This window comes from Silene latifolia, chromosome 9 (genome assembly GCF_048544455.1).
Source record: "Silene latifolia isolate original U9 population chromosome 9, ASM4854445v1, whole genome shotgun sequence".
In the NCBI taxonomy this organism is placed as follows: domain Eukaryota; kingdom Viridiplantae; phylum Streptophyta; class Magnoliopsida; order Caryophyllales; family Caryophyllaceae; genus Silene; species Silene latifolia.
Window position 1 is genome coordinate 40,534,103 of NC_133534.1, and position 15,986 is coordinate 40,550,088.

General features: G+C 37.5%; 1 long non-coding RNA gene across 1 annotated transcript; it reads left to right on the forward strand.

The window, feature by feature from the left end:
- Positions 1 to 15,179: 15,179 nt before the first annotated feature.
- LOC141602622 (uncharacterized) lies at positions 15,180 to 15,648 on the forward strand. Its single transcript, XR_012524569.1, has 3 exons — positions 15,180 to 15,255; positions 15,348 to 15,431; positions 15,530 to 15,648. It is a non-coding gene; the product is annotated as an uncharacterized LOC141602622 (long non-coding RNA).
- The last annotated feature ends 338 nt before the right edge of the window (positions 15,649 to 15,986 follow it).

A 15,986-nucleotide genomic window follows, 5' to 3' on the forward strand; every position in this document is an offset into this window, starting at 1 on the left:
GAAGTATTTGCAGTGGCAGCAGCTGTACTAGTAGAGACAGCAGAAACATAAACAGTAGTGGCAGCAGCAGTAAAAACAGCGGTACTAACAGTAGAGGTGGCGGTGGTGTAACAACAGGGACCACCGTCTCAGTCAAGGATGGGGCAACAGTCGAACTAGTCGAAGGTAGTGTGCTACTATCCATCCTAATCAAGCAAGTAAGAAGGGGAATTAATCAATTAAACTAGGAAACACGAAATCCCCAAATTGAACACGGATTTTCGAAAAACCCAAACCCTAATCCTTCAATTATGTCGAAAATAGCAGTAAATCAACAAAAGGAAAGAGGAAATTACTTACTTGATTGAATAACCCACAAGAATAAGCAATAAATCGACATAAATCGCAAGCAAAAATCTGATTCGAGCAAAAACCCGACAAACCCTAATTCCCCAAATAAACACAACAAAGACGAAATAGAGAGGGAAAAGTGTGTTGGAGCTTGTGTCCTCCACAAATTAGTGTGATAACATTTGTAAATCTTTTACAGGTTCACAAGGGTATACTTTGTATATTTAATCAGTTGATTAACGTTTACCTAATAACGGTTGGCTTGCTAGAAAGTTTGACGTTATTATCATATAGATGGCGGTGATCAACTGGTCCCTAAAGGTCACACCTATAGGATGTGTTTGAGAGATGTGGTTATAGAAATATAATCATATTGATGCCTAATATGACTAAACAGATAGTCAATGTGTTGATGAGACAATTATTTAATCTTCATTAAATAATATTAGTTGAGACGAATTAACTGTGAATTCGTAAATTAAATATAATAAGTTATATTTAATTAAATGTATGTAATGTTAGCTTGGACGAATTAATCTGTTAATTCGTAATTAAATGTAATCGGTTATATTTAATATCAACAAGTTGAATGTGTCATAGTGGTAATAGTGAGGGTACACAAACCAAGAGGTCATGGGTTCGATCCTCACTAGATGACAATTTAACACATTTTATACATTTTTGGAATAACCAAAAATAAGGAAAGAATACTCCTTATTTCGGTTATAGGCCGAGAAAAATAGAAAAGAAAAGCCTACCCTAATTCATTCCTATACACGGTTTATAGGTGAGTGAGGGAGAGGATTTTCTGACCTAATTCATTTTTCATTTTTGCCTCCTCTCTCATCGGAAAACACAAAGAAAATCTAAAAATTATTTTAATTTTTGGATCGATTCTAGCAAAATCAAGGGCATTTCTCGGAGCATCTTGGGTGCAACTGGTAGAAGAATATCTATTTTGATATTGTTCTTAGGCCGTATTTGCTAGGACCGAAGGTTAATTCTGAATCCTTTACCTTTTTTTATGTATTTTAATATATGACTAGTGATCGTCATCATTAAATTCGTTATAATCCTTCATTTTAAGGGAAGTATACAGATGATTTCCCACAAGTGGTATCAGAGCAAAGGCCACGAATTTTAATTTTGATGATTTTCATAAAAATTGTATGTAAACTTTTAGGGTTTCCGAAAAATTTAGGGCACGGTTGTTTTTTTTTTGTTAATGCCGATTGAAAAAAAAAATGTTTGTAGCCGGTGTTTGTTCTTTTTGATGCGAGATTTCCATTTTTATTTTTCATAATGTTGTTTTAATCAGTTAAAATTATCATATGAAGAATTGGTAGATGTTTGATTTGATGGAGATTAAGTTAAAACATAAATGGAATCGTCATGTTTGATTTAATGCAGATTAAGTTGAAATTAAAAAGGCATTAGGGTCCTAATTTAAAAACCGTGAATTTTTTTTTGCTGTTTCTCTACTGTTCACGGATGAACAGTGTTAAAAAAAAAATTGCTGTTTTTTTGCTCTCAGAAAAACCGATTAAAGTTTTTCGCGGTTCTTTGTTTATGCCGTTTTGGAAAAGCATCCGAAAAAAAAAAAATTTGTTGTTACTGTTCACGTGCTACTGTTCACAGGGGACAAAATTTAAAAAAAAAAAAAAAATTTGTTTCGGTTTTTACAAATAAAACCGTGTATAAAATAAGAAACATGCTTGTTTTGTTTTTCTTTGTTTATGCCGAGACAAAAAAAAAAGATTTTGTTTTTGTTTTGATTTTGGGCAATTAGTTATTGTGAAACGGTTCACAATTAAAAGATACCGAATTATTTTAAAGCAGTTTAAAATTTTGACGGATTGAATTCATATTACAAGTTTAATATGGATTAAGATTGAAATTAATGTGATTAATTGAGGAATTGTCACTTAATTTGATTTAAATAGGTGGTTTGGATAAATTAATCAACATAATTAAGGAATTGTGTCATGTATGTTTAATTTATTTTAGTTGATGCATTATATTTTATTTTTTGTTGAATGAATCGATTGAATGAATTTAATTTACGTATTTTTGCAATCAGTTGTAATACTTAGTGTGGCCTTAGTCAAATTATGTTTTCGTAATGAAGGAAACATAATTTTTAATGTAATTATGAGATCTCGAATCTCCTTTATTTTTCTTTAGTTTTTGGGTTTTGAAATTAGAATGTAATAAATAGGTTTATTATGTAAATTTTATTTATTGTAATTTTCAAAAGAAGACTAAAGATGGAGATTGGAGCTCACTCCCGCTACATGAATCAAGATGGAACATCAAGACAAGCTTCTCGGGTCCAAGGAGGATTCCAAACTTGTATTTATTGTTCATTTTGATAGGATAGGCCACACTAGGACTTTTACTGTTTTTACGTTTTTCATTCTTATTGCTTTTCATTCACATGTTAGTTTATGCATCATATTCCGCCTAAAACCAAACCACCTACTAATAAAATGCATGAAAATTGACTCATATAGGTTGTATGTTAGTTTTCATGGACATACAGATATCACTGTCTTTAAGCCATCACCTTAGTTTATTCATTCTCGCATGCTAGATATTAGTTCACTTAAAATGAATTAAAATAAAGTTGATGGGATCTTCCTCTAAAACGGAAATTGAGATTAGTCTTTATAAGGGCAAACAACTATGAATCCCTTCTTCGTCGGTAGGCATAATATGACCCCTTCTACGTTGGGTAAGTAGTTGTGTTGACTTAGTTTACCTCAACATCATAGTCCGAAGAATTTCTCGTGATTATGATGGACTAAAGATAGAATTTACAGAAATTTATCGACCAAGAATTCTAACGGTAGAATTAGCTAAAAGGTTAGCTTATCAATTTACAGAGAATTGAGTCTTGGGATCATTTATATAATTCTTGAAGGAGGTCAATTGTATAAATGTTTTGAGTTTTCGCGTTATGACAGTAGTTCATTAGACTTAAAAAATATAAACGATGCACATGCTTATTATTTTTATTATTCTTCTCGCAATGTAGAACACGTTTATTTTCATAATACTGTTACAACGAAATGGCTGGAAATAACGCAATCCCAATGCCTAGTGCCACACTTGATCGCGCGTCCTAGCTTAAAATTTTTATGGACCAGATGAATCAGTTCACACGTCTGAAAAACGACGGGTCCAACTTTGCGGACTGGGAGGCGGCACTACGGAATGCTGCCATTGCTGACGGTAAGCTCAAGTACTTAACTGAGCCAATACCGGTCAACCCAGGCCCTAATGCAGGAGTCACTCGCTTATAGTGATTTCGTTATGGAAGCGGGTGCGATAAAGAACGTACTCATCTTTGCAATGGAAACCAATTTGTAGAGACGCTTCATTGCCCAAAGTGCAAACAAGATTTTCACTACGCTCACTAACGAGTTCTCAAAAGCACCGAGAATCGTTACATATGAGCATACCTGTCGCTTCTTTGATGCGAAACTCCAGAAGGGCCAACCGGTTAGCCCACACATTCTTCACATGATTGAGAATGTCGAAAAGCTGGAGGCACTGAATTGTAAAATCAGTGAGAGCATTGTCATTGACCGAATGCTTCATTCTCTTCACGATGGTTTTGCCCTTTTCAGGGCGAACTACTACATGAATGACTTGAAAAAGAGTCCTCATGAGCTACACTCCCTTCTCGTACAGATCGAGAAGGATATGAAATTGAGTGGGAGCATGAAGCAGGATGTTCTCACGATTTACAACAAGGGTAAAGGTAAGGGCAAGGCTCATGGCGACCTAGTTGTAGGTAAGCCAAAGTTTAAGAAGCCGGGAAATGGTAAGAGTGCGCCTGGTGAGACTAGTGGCTCACAGGGCAAGGCAAAGAGAAAGGGCGGTGACATAGAGTGCCACCATTGTCACAATACTGGACATTGGAGGAGGAACTATCCCATCTACCGTGAGGAAATCAAAGCAGTCCGCGTCGCTCCTGTTGGTATGTCATCTTATATTCATATGATTGAGATTAACCATGAAAGTTTCGGAACTTGGGCACTAGATACTGGTTGTGGTTCTCATCTGTGTAATCATTTGCAGGGCCTAAAGAACATCATACCTCTCGAAAAAGGTGATGTGGACCTGCGAGTCGGGAATAGAGCACGAGTTGCTGCTGTCTCGAAGGGAACATATGTAATCCAACTCCCTAGTGGTTTTGAGTTATTTTTAAATAACTGTTACTATGTACCCAGTTTGTCTAAGAACATTATTTCTGTTTCCGTACTTGCTAAAGACGGTTTTGCATTTTCAATAAAGGATAATAGCTGTATTTTCTCTTTCAATGAAATGATTTATGGCAAAGCAGTTTCCATGAATGGAATTTATATCTTAGACCAAACTACAGAAGTATTACACGTGAATAATAAGAAAATAAAGGTTGGTGACAAAGATCAAACCTATCTATGGCATTGTCGAATGAGACACATAAATGAGAAACGCGTGAAGAAACTCGTCGATAATGAGACTATTCCCGCATTCGATTTTTCTACATATGGCACGTGTGAATCATGTCTCATTGGCAAGATGACTCGAATTTCCTTTAAAGGTGTTGGAATACGCGCTAGTGACCTATTAGGACTCATACATACGGACGTATGTGGACCTATTGTAACAACCCGGATTATAAAACAAAAGAAAAACTTAAATAAAATGAATATCAGAGTACGATACTGATAAAAGGGTCGAGGTGGCGGAAACACCTGACCAATCCGGTTCGCTACTAATCCAAAACAACTAATACATTATTCAAAAGGTTCTTAAAACATAAGGCAAACTCCTAATTTATTATTAAGCTCGCTTCGCACATTCCCCAAGCAAGCATCAACCAAACAGCATCAAACTGAACAACCTGAAAAGGGGGTCGACAATTCAGTCGGGAGTAACTAGATGCTCTCCCAGTCATTTTTACAACAATCGAATATAACCAACAATCAATAACAATTGAAATGCATAAACAGTAAACATGTGAGATCATCTACACTCATGAAAATCAAACTCAGACTTACTACTCATGACATTCATAACACTAGATGAATGAGACTGTATGAACTTAGACCATATGCAAGAACTAGACCATGGACACTTACCAACCAAAGTAGACACGATCCACAGCACATAAGGCACAAAGCTAGCAACAAGCATAGCGAATAGAGCGAACGCCGCTAGAACATTTAACTGATGAACTAGCAGATGGAACGTTTAACTGACGAACCATCGGTTGTGAAGTATTTAACTGATACTCTACGGTACTATGTATAGCGTATCACCACTGCCTATATGCCTAAGACCTGGCCAGACCTCTCGATGCATTAACTGTACACCGAACGACACTCGGGACCCAGAACGTTTAACTGACGAATCTGGCCACCCCCGAACATAGACCAATAAACCTCCGAAGAGCAGCTCTTGATTCATTCCGATAGTATTTAACTGATACTACCGTCATCTATTCGACTTAGCCAACAAATAAATATGCACAGTTTAACTGACTGCACACGACATGCATGGACCACACCATGACTCAACTCAGAAGAACAGTTTAACTGACTGTCCAACTCATGCAAATGCACAGTTTAACTGACTGTACAACTCATGCGTGAATAACATCACGACTCAATATAGTAAAACAGCTTAACTAACTGTCCTACCAACATACCAACAAGAGTAACCAAGGACATATGCAACAAAAGGACATAACACGTTGAACACAACACAATATGTGAAGCAAGCACACGCAACCAATGTTATAGTAGCTTCAACTATAACTTTAGTATTAACCATTCAATGTTATAGTAACCCTAACCATAACATGAACCCTGAATGCGAGGTTATAGTAACCTCGACTATAACTTCAACATAAATAACTTGAAGTCATACTTACCTCAACCATAACCTTGACACGAAACTCAAAGTTATACTAGTTCCAACCATAACCTTAGGCCATAAATCTCAGGGTAAGTTAGTTCCAGCTATAAACTTAACTCGTACATCAATGTTATAGTTGTTTCAGCCATAACTAGAGTAACTACCCAAAGTTGTATTAACTTTAGCTATAACACTTGAATCATCATCAATGTTATACTAGCTTTAGCTATAACTTTGGAGAGAACCCTTGGCCGTCTATCATGCCGCCACTAGGGTTTGATTCGTAAACCCTAATTGCGCTCATGACACCCATAATAAACACGTAAACAATATATGATATATGATTAAAGCATTAAAACATATACAAGCATGCAAAAATATAATTAACATGATAACAAACAATCAAACACGTACCAATTACACAAATCAATTATTAAATCATGTAAATTACATCAATTGGCATAAACATAATTAAAGGAAAACACCTAGTTACCTTATTAAGCAAATAAAACCCTAGAGATCGTCTTCAACGATATAAACGTCTTCTCCAGGTGCAACTTCCACGCCTTTATGAATCATCACGTGCCAAAGATAACGAATCTAATAAATATACTAATATATATAAAAACTATAAAAACTTTAAAACTATGCGAAAACATAAAAACTTACGAAGAAGATAGATAAATCCAAGAAGTAGGATCGATCTAAGCACGAAGAACGATGAAGAACGAAGAAGAAAAGAGGATGGCACGAAACCCTAGGCGGGGGTGGCGCGGCACAAGGAGGAAGAGAGGAGGAGAGAATTAGGTTTAGGGTTTTGTGAGATTATGAGAAAAGAAGAGCAAGGGTTTGGTTTCCCTTCATATTTATAGAGAAGCTCATGGGTTTATTCTAGGTTTAGGCCCAAAACTCACCCATCAACACTAAGATTCACGTGAGACTCAAGGGGGAAACGGATCTTCACCGTTTTTCGAGCCCAACGAGCCCAAAAGACGACAAACGGATATTTTCCCGAAAATAAAATATAAAATATGGGAAAATAAAATTAAAGAACTATATTATGGAAATTAGGGGTGTTACAATCCAACCCCCTAAAAAGAAGTTTCGTCCTCGAAACTTGATAAGAGAACTACCTCACTCGAAAAGATGTGGATGCGACACATGGAAAACATCGTGAACCTTCGACAGATTCGGAGGTAAAGCCAACCTATAGGCTACCTCGCCAACTCTCTCGAGCACCTCATACGGTCCAATGTACTTAGGACTAAGCTTGCCCTTAAGTCCAAACCTCTTAACACCTTTCATCGGCGAAACCTTAAGAAAAACCTTATCGCCAACCTCAAACTCAATCGGCCTACGCCACAAGTCTGCATACGTCTTCTGTCGATCCTGGGCTGCCTTAAGCTTCTCACGGATCAACCTCACTTGCTCAATCGATTCTTGAACCAACTCTGGACCAAGAACGACAGCCTCACTAGAATCGTCCCAACACAAAGGACTACGACACTTCCTTCCATAAAGTGCCTCAAACGGAGCCATCTGAATACTAGCTTGATAACTATTGTTGTAGGAGAATTCTACAAGCGGTAAACTCTTCTCCCAACTAACTTGGAACTCCAAAGCACAAGCTCGCAACATATCCTCGAGTGTCTGAATCGTACGCTCAGTCTGACCATCAGTTGCAGCATGAAAAGCCGTACTCATCTTAAGCTCACTACCCAAAGCCAACTGAAGCTTCTTCCAAAACTGAGAACCACTACTACAAATACAGGCAACCACAACGGCCCTTTAACAACGCTTATTCACGAAAATCATCAAAACACGTTGTAGAATTTATTCCGCGAATTTTACCAAACTTAATTACAACGGTTATGTGTTGTTAGCCGTTGTTATTTGTTTTAACAACGGGTCATACTTAAACAACCGTTGTTAATAAAAAAACTAATAACAACGGTTAAATTTTAACCGTTGTTAATGGTTTGGCGCCAAATTAGTGAAAAGTAATCACAACGGTTATATTAGAACCCGTTTTTAATACTTTTTAACAACGGTTGTAGACTCAATAACCGTTGTTATTAATATTATGAAAATCTTAAGAACAACATATTGCTTTATTCTGCTATACGCTACAAACACAAACACAAGCTAATACTGTTACTATATCATCCTCCATTCCTCCCTGATCGTCTCTCTGTCTTCATCTCCGTCACTTTTGTCACGTCTTCTCTCCCTCATCGCGCGTGTTTATCAATCAGGTATATATATGTTTCTTAGCAACGCTTATAACTAGATATAGGATTTTTTGGGTTATTATCTAATTTGTTGATAATTTAGCTTAATTGCTTTCCTGAATTTCGTTTATTTGTTTGCCTATTATTGTATTTTCTGAATTAGTTGCCTATTATTACGAATGTAGAATAATGACTCGAACTTGGATGATTGATGCAAATATGAGTGACCGCACCTACAAGGATGGTTTAGCTGAATTTTATGAATTCGTTTAGAACAATTTGAAAGGTTCTTCTAGTATTGCATGTCCTTGTGAAAGATGTGGTAATATTAGCTATATGGCTTTTCCGGACGTTAAAATACACCTAGAAAAGTGGAGATTTAGTCTATCCTATACACTTTGGATTTTTCATGGGGAATCATTAGAGGAAGAGAATAACTCTGAAGAAGATGATGTTGAGGTACACGAAAGGCTAAGCGATGATCCCGAGTTTGCCGAGTTTTTGAGTTGGAAGAGTTGGAAGTAGAGAAGTTGAATGTTGGGTCTATAGATAATGAAGAGAATGATGATGAGTCCATTGCTTTTGAAGATGTAGGTGATGACACTAGTAATTGGGATGACCTTAACAACATGTATGAGAAGTTGTGTGAGTACGAAGCACCTCTCGTATCCTGGTTGTAAGTTCACAAAAATGTCTATTTTGTGGTGAAGTTGTATAATATCAAGGGGGCAAATGGGGTGAGTGACACGTGTTTCACTAGTTTTTTAGCCTTGATAAAGGAGTTGCTTCCTGATGGTAATGTTCTACCTGTTAAGACATATGAGGCGAAAAAACTAATAAGAGGAGTGGGTATGAAATATGAGAAAATACATGCATGTCCAAATGATTGCATATTGTATCGGAAATTATATCAAAACTTAACCAATTGCCCTAAATGTTTGGAGTGGCGTTATAAGGATAAGGAAGGGATCCCGGCTAAGGTGTTGTGGTATTTTCCATTGATACCAAGAGTCATATGGATTTATGCGAATCCCGATGATGCAAAAATGTTAACTTGGCATGAAACAGGAAGAATAAATGATGGAAAGCTAAGACACCCGGCAGATGGTAAGCAATGGAAATCGTTCGACGCTAAGTATCCCGAGTTCGGCAATGAACCTAGAAACTTACGTCTAGCGCTGTCCACTGATGGAATGAACCCACACGGAAACATGAGTAGCCAACATAGTACTTGGCCAGTAGTGTTGGCTATTTATAACTTACCTCCATATGTGTGCATGAAAAGAAAGTATTTGATGTTGTCGTTGTTAATTTTCGGCCCTAAACAACCTGGAAATGATATAGATGTATATTTGGAACCTCTTCTAGATGATTTGCGATTGTTGTGGGATAGTGGGATAGAAGTATTTGATGCATATAAGAACGAAACTTTCAATTTGAGAGCGATGTTATTGTGTACAATAACTGACTATCCGGCTTATGGCGACCTTTCTGGGCACACAGTTCATGGGAAAGAGGCTTGTCCATTGTGTGGGGAGGCTATCGAGTCTGAATACTTGAAGTCTTCTCGTAAGTATGTGTATATGGGAAATAGGAGGTTCTTGTTTCATGACCATTGTTATCGCAAGATGCAGAAAGCATTCAATGGAAGACAAGAACTTCGTCAACCTCCTAGAATTTTGAGTGGGCATGAAGTTTATCAGAAAGTAAAGCATATTGAGATAGATTATGGGAAGAAGAGCGGCTCTAAATTGTCTACTCGTGGGTATAAGAAAAGATCCATATTTTTTGATAAACTTCCATATTGGCCGACTGGAGGTCGAGGCATTGCCTCGATTTCATGCACATTGAGAAAAATGTCTGTGATAATATTATCAATACCCTTCTGAATGTTCCTGGTAAAACAAAGGATAACGCCGCAGCTAGGGAAGATATGAAAATGATGGGTATTAGGCTAGAGTTGACACCAGAAGAAGAGAGGTAATCGTACATTTTTACCGCCAGCTTTTACCCTTTCACAGAATGAGAGAAAAGAGTTCGTGCATGCTTGAATGGAATTAAAGTGCCACATGGTTATTCGTCGAACATCAAAAGCCTAGTGTCGATGCAAGACCTAAAACTCAGCGGGTTAAAGTCACATGATTGTCACACTTTGATGCAACAATTACTACATGTGGCTATTCGTTCCATTTTACCGGAAAAGGTAAGATATGCTATAACTAGATTCTGTCTCTTCTTCCAGTCCATATGCGAGAAAGTCATCGATCCCGATGACGCGGATTCATTGCAGAACCTCGTTGTAACCTCTCTTTGTCAGTTGGAAATGTATTTTCCACCCTCTTTCTTCACTATCATGATTCATCTGACCATTCACTTGGTTAGGGAGATTTTGTACCTTGGGCCCGTGTACTTGAGATACCAGTATCCTTTCGAAAGATTGATGAAAGTCTACAAGGACTATACATCTAATCGGTATCGTCCAGAAGGTTGTATTGCTGAACGCGCTATTTTAGACGAAGCTCTTTCATATTGTTACGCTCATCTCTCCCCTGAGGAGTTGATTGGCGTTCCTAAGAATCGTCATAGTGACTGGATGACCGGAAAAGGTATTAGGGGCCGGGTTGAAAAAATTGTGACACGTGAAATGTTGCATTTAGCACACATGTATGTGCTAAACAACGAAGATGTGGTGCAACCTTATATTCAACAACACAAAGATGAGCTCAAATACGATCACCAAAACAAGACCGAGAAGTGGATTGCGAACGAGCATACGAAGACGTTTCCAGAGTGGTTTAGGAATATTGTCTTACGGTGTACTGCTCAAACTGGTGATGACATCTCTCCTAGGTTACTACGTCTTGGTTTAGGTCCAAATGCCAGGGTCACCTTTTACAACAGTTTTGCCATTAATGGATATACTTTTTACACCCGCGAGCAAGATGAGGTGAGCACAATGCAAAATAGTGGTGTGAGTTATGAATTTGAGGCAATGCACTTTGCTACTTCAAAAGATAAAAAGCCTATTTGGGGAAAATGCCTTTATTATGGTGTTATTCAAGAAATATTGGTACTAGATTACATTGATTTCACAATGCCTTTGTTTCGATGTAATTGGGTTGATAACAACATCCATTGTGTCCGAAAGGATAAGATGGGATTTACGTTGGTCAATCTGGGTAAGGTTGGCAATAATAAGGATGATCCTTTCATAATGGCATCCCAAGCTAAACAAGTGTTCTATGTCACCGATCCTATGGATAAGAAGTGGTCTGTTGTATCTTGTCTATAAGGAAAAGAAGGAGTAGTCCATCCGATAATGGTGATGATGATCAGGATGTCGTTTTTGAGGGAATGGATCAGTCTACCACTGTATCTTATTTCGACGATGTTGACACTGATCATGAGGACACTGAAAGCATCTATATGCGTGATGACCATGGTGAAGGTATTTGGGTTAACGAAGAAACTATGACATCCAAGAAACGCCCCGATCCCGAGAATAGTTCATCAGGACACAAAGATGTATGCATGCATCTTTGGTGTTGTCTTATTTTCTTGATCTTATTATTAGATGTGGATCTTTGGTGTTGAAATTGCTTGAATAATGTTGCAGTATGTATTGTTACAGTTTGACTGTAATGGAATTACAGTAATTTTAAAAAAAAAAAGAGGTTCAACAATAACAACGGTTATATTGAAATTACCCGTTGTTAATACTTTCAACAACGGGTGTAGCACCTCTACCCGTTGTCAATTATTTTTTTGACATATTTCATTTTGGCGCAAATTTGCTGAAAATATATTACAACGGGTATATTTTAACCGTTGTAATAAAGTTTTGACAACGGTTGACTTTTATTGACCCGTTGTTATTAACATATAACAACGGTTCTTCTTTGAGCACCCGTTGTCAATAGTTTGTCTTAATAAAAAACTAATATAGAAACCCATACAGCATGCCATACACAAACACACACAACATTATTATTAGTTCAACCGTTGGTATCCCTGAGTTAATTCTTCTCTCTTCCTCGCTTTTTACATTCTCGTCCGCCGTCGCCCGATTTCCAAGCCCGATTCCGTTGCCTTCCCTTATCATCCTGCTTGTTCTCTTTATCATCATCATCAACAGGTATGTTGATCACTTTAATTTTGTGTTTCGTCATTAGGGTTTTAGGACGATCATCTTGTTTCTTTTTCATGCATCTGTTTGTTTTTCGTCTTCTTTGTTATCTTTATCATCCCGCATCATCTACTTTACTCCTCTTATCAGGGTTTAGGATTTTAGAAGCTCAATCTGTTGTTTTAAATTTTCATTCCTATTAGGGTTTAGGGTTTTAGATAATACTCAGCATGTACGTTGTTAAGTTGTTCATTTCCTATATCATTCATATTTGGGTTTTAGGATTATCATGGGTGAAAAACGTAAAAGAAGTCAAAAGAATAATGATGAGCCTGGTGATAATAAGCCTGGTGAGAGGGGTGCTACGAAGTGCAAGAAAGTCCTTGCAGCTATAGCCGCTAAACAGCCGTTCGAAATAACATGGAGTGAGAAGGGTTTCCCTACTGGTCCAAATGCGGGTCTTTTCTCCAGTTGGATTGGTGCTTGCACAAGACAGTTTGTGCCTATCCATTTAGATGATGTTAGAACTTTGAATCCAAAATTGGCGGAGTTATACTTGGCTCGTATAAAGGAAGGCTTTATTATACCCGATATAAGCCATGATGAGTATTTAATGCATAAGGCAGCGGATGTCCACAGGCAGTGGAAGTGTGGCGTTGCTAGGGATTGGTTGTATGTGGACAAGGCAACGGGGGAGATGCGTAAGAGCCCACCGGAAAACAAGTGTCCCACCATCAAGCAGGAAGAATGGGATCTTTTCAAAAAGATGAGAACTCTTGAGAAGTTTCGGAGTTAAATATCCTCGCCTTTTAACGATTTACCTATCAATTTTTTAATTAATGAGTCCTTTATATAATCTTTTTATTATCTCATCTACTTGCGCTTTTATATAATTATTTGAAGGCCGTTAGCAAAAGAAATCGTGCTAACATTTCATGCAAGAAGGGGAAATTCTATGGTTCTCGAGGCGATTCTGAGAAAGATAGAAGAGGACCTCGTAAGTAGCATGCATTATTGCCCTGTTAGACTTTATTTTTTTAATCACACTTGGACTTGCATTGATACACATTTACGTGTATAAATGTTACCATGTTAATGTGTAGGTGGCAAAGGGAGTGAAAGAGGTGGATCGGCATGTAACTTATAAACATGGGCACACGCCTAAAGGATCCCGGTCGTCGCATGACAAATATGATGAGGAAGTTTTGGCCAACATAGTAAGCATTATTTTATTAAGACGAGTTCATTACTAACTTTATTATTTTAGTCACAAATATAATTTGAAGTTTATTTAATATATTATAGGATAACGTATTGAAAGAGGTAGAAGAAGGGAAATTCACTCCCAGTGGTCGTAATGACGTTCTTGCTAGAGCGATCGGCCGACCCGAACATCCAGGTCGTTTGAGGGGCGTTCCGTTACAGGTTGGAGTAACGAAATATTATGGGAAAACTGCCCAGATAAAGAAGAAAAGGAAGACTAAGTCTGAGAACGCTGACATGGTAACATTTATTCTATTATTTTCATTTAAGTTCAATTCACATGTTATTGTTGGGATAAAAATTGCTGACACATTACATTCTTGGCAAGCAACTTCAGTTAATGGCATCCGTACTACTAAAGCTGAATCTTTGGAGGTAAGCTTTCCGAAGAAGAAGTGAAGATGATGGAGGATGTCATTTCTAAAGGGGGTAATAATAAGGTACAACAGATTGGTGAAGAGGCCGCTACTACCTTGGCAATACATGAGAAGGAAGTATCGGTCAACGAGATTCAGAAAGATCAGGTACCTAATAATGCTTCTGAAGTTGTAACAACTAAAGCCGATCAGGTACCTAATACTTCCTTATTTTTCTTTTGTTTTTTTTTTTTTGGGTAAGATCAGGGGGTGTGTTCACTGCCAACTTCTGACATGGTTAATTTTATTAGGTAAATAATGGGTCTGAAAAGGAGATGCAACTTGAGAAGACGGCTACTGATGGAAAACAAAGATACATCCCCTTCAAGTCGGTTCCTGTTTTGTAAGGTATGCATGAAGTGTTTAATTAGTTAAATTTATATGAATGCTGAAGTTTGTGCAAAAATCGGCCCGAGACGAAAGCGTGTTTGCAAAATCTTTTGAATTTGAAGCGTTTTTGCAAAGATATAATAATGTATGTGTATATTCTTTAGGCCGTAAACAAGAGCCCAGATTATTCTTGCGACCCTAATAGAATCGAAAAGCCACATGTGCGTGTTGGCCGGGGTCTTGTAGAAAACAAATCTGCAGCAGAAATGAAAGCGTAGTTCATGGCGAAAAACTTTTGCCGAATCATAGAATAGTAGAGATAACTACAGTCAATCCAGGCCATGAAAACTTTCAACGCTCTGTCCCGATTCGTGACGACATTACCATTCGGGAGATGCGCTTGGAAGTTTCATCCAATGGCTCGATACTCACATCTACTTGGCGAAGATATCTCCGCCGCTGAGCGTGAAGCGAGTTGGGGTTAGAAGAAATACCTTTATATATATGTTACATTTTTAATTGTTGAATGTTTTTATATGTTAAATTTATATGTTATTTTTTTTTGTAGGGAACAAAAAAGGCGGCTTTGGCGGATAAGCCTAAGTCCACAGACATGCCAACGACCTCGTCGAGACAACAACTTGATGAGGTATTTAATTAACTTCTCCATTTTTTTAAAAACCTTGCTCCCTTTATTTATATTTTGTCTGTATTTATAAGAAGCATGGTAATTTTGTGTAGGGGACAAAAAAGACTGATAAGCCTAAGTCCCCACCAGTCTTACCTGCTACTACTACCTCATCATTGAAAGAGCAGGTTGACGAGGTATTTAATTAAGTACGCTTTTATTTTTATTACTCCAACTGCTAGGATATGTTACCTTTGGATTTTTTTATTATTTTAATTATCTACTACATGTGTAGGCTGGTGGTAGTAGCACAAAATCAAAGACTCATTCTTTCCCGGACCTGAAAGTTAGGAGTTTAAACTCCACAAAATATAAAGGGAAGGATTACATGCAAAAAGTAAGAACGGTGACGATGATGAGACTGCATGAGGAGGCTGGCCTTCGCATAGCCACCGAGCAATTGATAATTATTCCGCTCGAGGAGGATATTCTAGGGGCTGAGCGCCAAGCGCTTATATCATGGGATCGCTAGCCGTATGTATAAATTTGGCCTAGACAGATTGATGTATCACACATATTTGTTTGGATGAAGTAAGTTTCTTAATAAATAATTTCATAGTCTAATATTCTGACTACTAGATAGTGTTTTAAATACCGGGATTAATACCGTAATAATGTAGGATATTGAAATTGAGAGTGATCCCCGAGAAGAAAATTCCATCTGATCTATACGGATTCCTGTGCCCCTATGT